Raw genomic sequence first — 9,534 nt, forward strand, 5'->3', positions numbered from 1 at the left:
TTTCTAGAAAAATTTGACTAAAATTACGCTTAGATTTAGTTTATTGGCACGTTTTCAATTATATTTGACTAAAATTTCATCTACGTTTCATTCATCGATGGGTTTCCAATCAAATTTGATTAGAATTTCACCTCGATTTTGTTCATTGGCGTGTTTATAATCAAATTGACTAAAATTTCACCTGAGTTTGGTTCATTAACGCATTTCCAATCAAATTTCCCTAAAATTTCATCTGCGTTTTGTTTATCAGGGGTTTCCAATCAAATTTGACTAAAATTTCTCATGGGTTTAGTTCATTGGCCCGTTTCTAATCAAATTTGACTCAAATTTAAATTTGATTTTGTTCATTAGCGGGTCTCCAGTCAAATTTGACTAAAATTCCGCTTAAGTTTAGTTCATTGCCGCGTTCCTAATCAAATTTGACTAAATTTTGAGTTGAGTTTTATCATTGGCACGTTTCCAATAGAATTTTACTAAAATTTCAGATGGGTTTAGTTTTTTGGCGCGTTTTCAATCAAATTTGACTAAAATTTCGTTTTAATTTTGTTCATCAGTGCGCGCTTCAAATCAAATATGACTACAATTTCATTTGAGTTTTGTTAAATGGCGCGTATTCAATCAAATTTGACTAAAATTTCGTTTTAATTTTGTTCATCAGTGCGCGCTTCAAATCAAATATGACTACAATTTCATTTGAGTTTTGTTAAATGGCGCGTATTCAATCAAATTTGAGGAAAATTTCATTTGGATTTTGTTCATTGGTGCACTTCCAATCAAATTTGACTAAAATTTCACATGGGTTTAGCTCATTGGCACGTTTCTAATTAAATTTGACTAAAATTTCACCTGGATTTTGTTCATTGGCGTGTTTCTATTTAAATTTTACTAAAATTTCACCTGTGTTTAATTCATTGGAGCATTTCCAATCAAATTTCACAAAACTTTCTTATGCGTTTTGTTCATCGACGGGTTTCCAATCAAATTTGACTAAAATTTCTCATTATTTACTTCATTGACGAGTTTTCAATCAAATTTGACACAAATTTAAATTTGATTTTGTTCATTAGCAGGTCTCAAGTAAATTTGACTAAAATTTTGCTTAGGTTTAGTTTATTGGCGCGTTTTCAATCAAATTTGACTAAAATTTCATCTGTATTTCGTTCATCAATGGATTTCCAATCAAATTTGACTAAACTTTCAGCTAGGTTACGTTCATTGCCATGTTTCTGATCAAATTTGCCCAAAAATTCATCTGCATTTTATTTATCGGCGAGTTTCCAATCAAATTTGACTAAAATTTCTCATGGGTTTAGTTCATTGACGTGTTTCCAATCAAATTTGACTCAAATTTAAAATTGATTTTGTTCATTAGCAGGTTTTCAGTCAAATTTGACTAAAATTCCGTTTAGATTTATTTCATTGCCACGTTTCTAATCAAATTTGACTAAATTTTAAGTTGAGTTTTATCATTGGCGTGTTTCCAATAAAATTTTACTAAATTTTCCTAGGAGTTTAGTTCTTCGGCGTGTTTCCAAACAAATTTGACAAAAACTTCATCTACGTTTTGTTCATCGGCATGTTTCCAATCAAATTTGACTAAAATTTCTCATGGGTTTAGTTCATTGGAGCGTTTTCAATCAAATTTGACTCAGATTTAAATTTAATTTTGTTCATTAGCGGGTTTCCAGTCAAATTTAACTAAAATTTCGCATAGATTTTGTTCATTACCGTGTTTCTACTCAAATTTGACTAAATTTTGAGTTGAGTTTTGTCGTTGGGGCATTTCCCAATAGAATTTTGCTAAAATTCCACATGGGTTTAGTTTTTTGGCACGTTTGCAATCAAATTTGATTAAAATTTCATCTAAATTTTGTTCGTTGGCTCGCTTCAAATCAAATATGACTGCAATTTCTTTTGAGTTTTGTTAAATGGCGCGTATTAAATCAAATTTGAGTAAAATTTCATCTGCATTTTGTTTATTAGTGCTCTTCCAATCAAATTAGAATAAAATTTCATATGGGTTTAGTTCATTGGCACGTTTCCAATCAAATTTGATTAAAATTTCACCTGAATTTTGTTCGCTAGGGTGTTTCCAATCAAAATTTACTAAAATTTCACATGTGTTTAATTCATTGGAGCGTTTCCAATCAAATTTGACAAAAATTTCATTTGCGTGTCGTTCATTGACGGGTTTCCAATCAAATTTAACTAAAATTTCTCATGGATTTAGTTCATTGGCAAATTTAAATTTGATTTTGTTCATTAGCGAGTTTCCAGCAAAATTTGACTAAAATTCCGCTTAGGTTTAGTTCATTGGCGCGTTTTCAATCAAATTTGACTAAAATTTCATTTGCATTTCGTTCATCGATGAATTTCCATTCAAATTTAACTAAAATTTCTTATGGGTTTTAGTTCATTGGGGTGTTTCCAACCAAATTTGACTCAAATTTAAATTTGATTTTGTTCATTAGCGGGTTTCCAATAAAATTTGACTAAAATATCGCTTATGTTTTGTTTATTAGCATGTTTTCAATTATATTTGACTAAAATTTCATCTATGTTTCATTCATCAGCGGGTTTCCAATCAAATTTAACTAAAATTTCACCTAGATTTCGTTCATTGGCGTGTTTCTAATCAAATTGACTAAAATTTCACCAAAGTTTGGTTCAATGGTGCATTTCCAATCAAATTTGCAAAAAATTTCATCTGCGTTTTGTTTATCGACGGGTTTCCAATCAAATTAGACTAAAATTTCTCATGGGTTTAGTTCATTGGCACGCTTCCAATCAAATTTGACTCAAATTTAAAATTGATTTTGTTCATTAGCAGGTTTTCAGACAAATTTGACTAAAATTCCGCTTAGATATAGTTCATTGCCGCGTTCCTAATCAAATTTGACTAAATTTTGAGTTGAGTTTTATCAATGACACGTTTCCAACAGAATTTTACTAAAATTTCACATGAGTTTAGTTCTTCGACGCGTTTCCAATTAAATTTGACAAAAAATTCATCTACGTTTTGTTCATCGACGGGTTTTCGATCAAATTTGACTAAAATTTCTCATGGGTTTAGTTCATTGGCCCGTTTTCAATCAAATTTGACTCAAATTTAAATTTAATTTTCTTCATTAGCGGGTTTCCACTCAAATTTGACTAAAATTTAGCTTAGGTTTAGTTCATTGCCATGTTTCTAATCAAATTTGACTAAATTTTGAGTTGAGTTTTGTCGTTGGCGCATTTCGAATAGAATTTTGCAAAAATTTCACATGGATTAGTTCTTTGGCACGTTTGCAATCAAATTTGACTAAAATTTTGTCTGAATTTTGTCGTTGGCTCGCTTCAAATCAAATATGACTGCAATTTCATCTGAGTTTTGTTAAATGGGGCGTATTCAATCAAATTTGAGGAAAATTTCATCTACATTCTGTTTATTAGTGTGCTTCCAATCAAATTAGACTAAATTTCATATGGATTTAGTTCATTAGTGCATTTTCAATCAAATTTGACTAAAATTTAACCTAAATTTTGTTCGTTGGCGTGTTTCTAATCAAAATTTACTAAAATTTCACCTGTGTTTAATTGATTGGAGCGTTTCCAATCAAATTTGACAAAAATTTCATCTGCATGTTGTTCATTGCCAGGTTTCCAATCAAATTTAACTAAAATTTCTCATGCATTTAGTTCATTGGTGCTCTTCAAATCAAATTTCACTCAAATTTAAATTTGATTTTGTTCATTAGCGGGTTTCCAATAAAATTTGACTAAAATTCCGTTTAAATTTAGTTCATTGGCGCGTTTAGTTTCCATCAAATTTGACTAAAATTTCTCATGAATTTTAATTCATTGGGGCATTTCCACCCAAATTTGACTCAAATTTAAATTTGATTTTGTTCATTAGAGGGTTTCGAGTAAAATTTGACAAAAATTCCGCTTGGGTTTAGTTTATTAGCGCGTTTTCAATCATATTTGACTAAAATTTCATCTACGTTTCATTCATCGACGGGTTTCCAATCAAATTTGACTAAAATTTCACCCGAGTTTGGTTCATTGGCGTGTTTCTGATCAAATTGACTAAAATTTCACCTGAGTTTGGTTCATTGGCGTATTTCCAATCAAATTTCCCAAAAATTTCATCTACGTTTTGTTCATCGAAGGGTTTCCAATCAAATTTAACTAAAATTTCTCATAGGTATAATTTATTGACTCATTTCCAATCAAATTTGGCTCAAATTTAAGGCCCCGTTTGGTACACATTAATGTAAAAATGAGAATGAAAAATATAGTCGTTATGGGCCCCAAACAAGAGATAGAAAGTCAAATATGGTAGGTTGATGTGATGGATAACGGTCATATTTATCATTTTAATGGGCAACTAATTGGAAAGAAATGGGGGCTGAATTTGATTTTGTTCATTAGCCGGTTTCCAGTCATATTTGACTAAAATTTCGCTTAAGTTTAGTTCATTGGCGCGTTTTCAATGAAATTTGACTAAAATTTCATCTGCGTTTCGTTCATCGACGAGGCTCCAATCAAATTTAACTAAAATTTCACCCAAGTTTTGTTCATTGACGTGTTTCTAATCAAATTTAACTAAAATTTCACATGAGTTTGGTTCATTGGCGTGTTTCACGTTTTGTTCATCGGCGGGTTTCCAATCAGATTTGATTAAAATCTCTCATGGGTTTAGTTCATTGGCGTCTTTCTAATCAAATTTGACTCAAGTTTAAATTTGATTCTATTCATCAGCAGGTTTCCAACCAAATTTGACTAAAATTCCGCTTAGGTTTAGTTCATTGGCGCATTTTCAATCAAATTTGACTAAAATTTCATCTGTATTTCATTCATCGACGGATTTCCAATCAAATTTGACTAAAATTTCATCTGGATTTTGGTCATAGGCGTGTGTTCTAATCAAATTTGACAAAAAATTCACCTGAGTTTAGTTCATTGGCGCGTTTTCAATCAAATTTGATCAAAATTACATCTGCATTTTGTTCATTGATGGGTTTTCAATCAAATTTGACTAAAATTTTGTCATTGGTTAAGTTCATTGGCACGTTTCTAATCAAATTTGCATCAAATTTAAATTTGATTTTGTTCATTAGCGGGTTTTCCGTCAAATTTGACTAAAATTTTACGTAGGTTTAGTTCATTAGCGTGTTTTAAATGAAATTTTACTAAAATTTCATCTGTGTTTCATTCATCGATGCGTTTCCAATAAAATTTGACTAAAATTTCTCTAGAGTTTTGTTCATTGGCATCTTTCCAGCCAAATTTGACTAAAATTCCAATGAGATTTAGTTCATTGACCTGTTTCCAATCAAATTTGACTAAAATTTGAGTTGAGTTTTATCATTGGAGCGTTTTCAATGGAATTTTGCAAAAATTTCACATGGGTTTAGTTCTTGGGTGCGTTTTCAATCAAATTTGACAAAAAATTAGTCTAAATTTTGTTCATTGGCGCACTTCAAATGAATAGTGATTACAATTTCATCTGAATTTTACTAAATGGCGCATTTTCAATCAAATTTGAGTAAAATTTCATCTAGATTTTGTTCATTGGTGCGCTTCTAATCAAGTTTGACTAAAATTTCATATGGGTTTAGTTCATTGGCGTGTTTCCAGTCAAATTTGACAAAAATTTCACCTGAGTTTTGTTCATTGGCGTGTTTTTAATCAAATTTGACTAAAATTTCTCAATCGTTTAGTTCATTGGCGCATTTCCAATTAAATTTTACTCAAACTAAAATTTGATTTTGTTCATTAGCGGTTTTCCAGTCAACTGACTAAAATTCCGCTTAGGTTTAGTTCATTGGTATGTTTCTAATCAAATTTGAGTAAATTTTGAGTTGAGTTTTATCATTGGAGCGTTTCCAATAGAATTTTACTAAAATTTCACATGGATTTATTTCTTTGACGCATTTCCAATCAAATTTGACTAAAATTTCGATTGAATTTTGTTCATTGGCGGGTTTCCCATCAATTTGACTAAAATTCCGCTTAGATTTAGTTCATTGGCATGTGTTAAATCAAATTTAACTAAAATTTTATCTGCGTTTCATTCATCGACGGGTTTCCAATAAAATTTGACAAAAATTTCATCTGAATTTTGTTCATTGGCGTCTTTCTAGTCAAATTTGCAAAAAATTCCGTTGCGATTTTATTCATTGGCGTGTTTCCAATCAAATGTGACTAAATTTTGAGGTGAGCTTTATCATTGGAGCATTTTCAATGGAATTTTACAAAAATTTCATATGGATTTAGTTCTTTGGCAAGTTTTTAATCGAATTTGACAAAAATTTAGTCAGAATTTTGTTCATTGGTGCACTTCAAATAAATAATGACTACAATTTCATCTGAGTTTTGCTAAATGGCGTGTTTTCAATCAAATTTGAGTAAAATTTCATCTAGATTTTGTTCACTGGTGCGTTCCAATCAAATTTGACTAAAATTTCATATGGGTTTAGTTCATTGGAACGTTTCCAATAAAATTGGACAAAAATTTCACCTGGATTTTGTTCAGTGGCGTGTTTCTAATCAAATTTAACTAAAATTTCTCAATCGTTTAGTCATTGGCGCGTTTTCAATTAGATTTGACTCATATTAAAATTTGATTTTGTTCATTAGTGGGTTTCCAATCAAATTTGACTAAAATTCCGTGCGCATTTTGTTCATTGACGTGTTCCTAATCAAATTTGACTAAATTTTGAGTTGAGTTTTATCTTTGGTGCGTTTCAAATAGAATTTTACTAAAATTTCATATGGGTTTAGTTCTTTGATGCGTTTCCAGTCAAGTTTGACTAAAATTTAGTTTAGACTTTGTTCATTGACGCGCTTCAAATCAAATATGACTACCATTTCATTTGAGTTTTGTTATTTGGCCATTTTCAATCAAATTTGAGTAAAATTTCATTTGAATTTTGTTCATTAGTGCGCTTCCAATCAAATTTGACTAAAATTTCACAAGAGTTTAGTTCATTTGCACATTTTCGATCAAATTTGACTAAAGTTTCACCTAAATTTTGTTCATTTTTGTGTTTCTAATCAAATTTGACTAAAATTCACCTGATTTTGGTTCATTGGCGCGTTTCAATCGAATATGACAAAATTTCTTCTGTGTTTTATTCATGAGCGGGTTTCCAATCAAATTTGAATAAATTTCTCATAGGTTTAGCTTATTGGTGGGTTTCCAATCAAATATAACTCCAATTTAAATTTGATTTTGTTCATTAGCAAGTTTCCAGTCAAATTTGACTAAAATTTCGCTTAAATTTCATTCGTTGGTGCGTTTTTAATCAAATTTGACTAAAATTTTATCTACGTTTAGTTCATCGGCGGGTTTCCAATCAAATCTGACTAAAATTTCACCTGAGTTTAGTTCATTGGCGTGTTTATAATCAAATTTGACTAAATTTTCAGTTAAGTTTTATTATTGGCGCGTTTCCAATAGAATTTTGATAAAATTTCATACGGGAATAGTTCTTTGGCGCGTTTCCAATTAAATTTGACTAAAATTTCATCTGAATTTTGTTCATTGTCATGCTTCAAATCTAATAGTTCTACAATTTCATCGGAGTTTTGTTAAATGGCGCGTTTTCAATCAAATTTTTAAGTAAAATTTCATATGAATTGTGTTCATTGGTGTGCTTCCAATCAAATTTAACTAAAAATTCACATTGGTTTAGTTCATTAGTGCGTTTCCAATCAAATTTGACTAAAATTTCACCTGGTCATTGGCGTGTTTCAAAACAAATTTGACAAAAATTTCACTTGAGTTTAGTTCATTGGCGCGTTTCCAATCAAATTTGGCAAAAATCTCGTCTGCATTTTGCTCATCGGCTGTTTCCAAACAAATTTAACTAAATTTCTCTTGGGTTTAGTTCATTGGTGCTTTTCCAATCAAATTTGACTCAAATTTAAATTTGATTTTGTTCAGTCAAATTTGACTAAAATTTCGCTTAGGTTCAGTTCATTGCCACGCTTTCAATCAAATTTGACTAATGTTTCATCAGCGTTTCATTTATCGGTAGGCTTCCAATCAAATTTGACTAAAATTTCATCTGTGTTTTGTTCATTGGCGTTTTCTAATATAATTTTATTATAATTTCACTTGCATTTTGTTCATCGACCGATTTCCAATCGAATATGACAAAAATTTCGTATGTGTTTTGTTCATCGACCGGTTTCCAGTCAAATTTGAATAAAATTTTCCATGGGTTTAGTTCATTAGCACGTTTCCAATCAAATTTGACTCAAATATAAATTTGATTTTGTTCATTAGTGGATTTTCAGTCAAATATGACTAAAATTTCGGTTAGGTTTAGTTCATTGGTGAGCGTCTAATCAAATTTAACTAAATTTTGAGTAGAGTTTTATCATTGATGCGTTTCCAATAGAATTTTAATAAAATTTTACATGGGTTTAGTTCCTTAGCGCGTTTCCAATCAAATTTGACTAAAATTTAGTTCGAGTTTTGCTCATCGGAGTGCTTCAAATCAAGTACGACTACAATCTAATCTGAGTTTTGTTAACTGGCATGTTTTCAGTCAAATTTGATTAAAATTTCATCCAGATTTTGTTCATTAGTGCGCTTCTAATCAAATTAGACTAAAATTTCTCATGGGTTTAGTTCATCGGCGCGTTTTCAATCAAATTTTGACTCTAATTTAAATTTGCTTTTGTTCACTAGCAGATTTTCGGTCAAATTTAACTAAAATTCTTCTTTGGTTTAGTTCACTAGCTCGTTTTCAATCAATTTTGACTAAAATTTCATCTGTGTTTCGTTCATCGGCGGGTTTTCAATCAAATTTGACTAAAATTTCATCTGAGTTTTGTTCATTGTCGTGTTTATAATCAAATTTGACTAAAATTTCACCTGAGTTTGGTTCATTGGCGCATTTCCAATCAAATTTAACAAAAATTTCATTTGTATTTTGTTCATCAGGGAGTTTCTAATCGAATTTGACTAAAATTTACCTTGATTTAATTCATTGGCTTGTTGGTAATCAAATTTGACTAAATTTTCAGGTGAGTTTTATCATAGAGGCGTTTCCAAAAGAATTTTACTAAAATTTCACATGAGTTCAGTTCTTTGGCACGTTTCAAATCAAATTTAACTAAAACTTCATCTGTATTTTGTTCATTGTTGCGCTTGAAATCAAATATGATTACAATTTCATTTGAGTTTGGTTAAATGATGCATTTTTAATCAAATTTTAGTAAAATTTCATCTGAATTTTGTTCATCAGAGCTCTTCCAATCAAGTTTGACTAAAATTTCACATGAGTTTAGTTCATTGGCACTTTTCCAATCAAATTTGACTAAAATTTCACCTGGATTTTGTTAATATGTGTATTTCTAATCAAATTTGACTAAAATCTCACTGAATTTAGTTCATAGGAGCGTTTCCAATCAAATTTGACAAAATTTTCATCTGCTTTTTGTTCTACAGCTGGTTTCCAAACAAATTTGACTAAAAGTTCTCATGCATTTAGTTTATTGGCACATTTTCAATCAAATTTAACTCAAATTTAA

Source organism: Olea europaea, unplaced genomic scaffold (genome assembly GCF_002742605.1).
Source record: "Olea europaea var. sylvestris unplaced genomic scaffold, O_europaea_v1 scaffold1307, whole genome shotgun sequence".
Taxonomy (NCBI): domain Eukaryota; kingdom Viridiplantae; phylum Streptophyta; class Magnoliopsida; order Lamiales; family Oleaceae; genus Olea; species Olea europaea.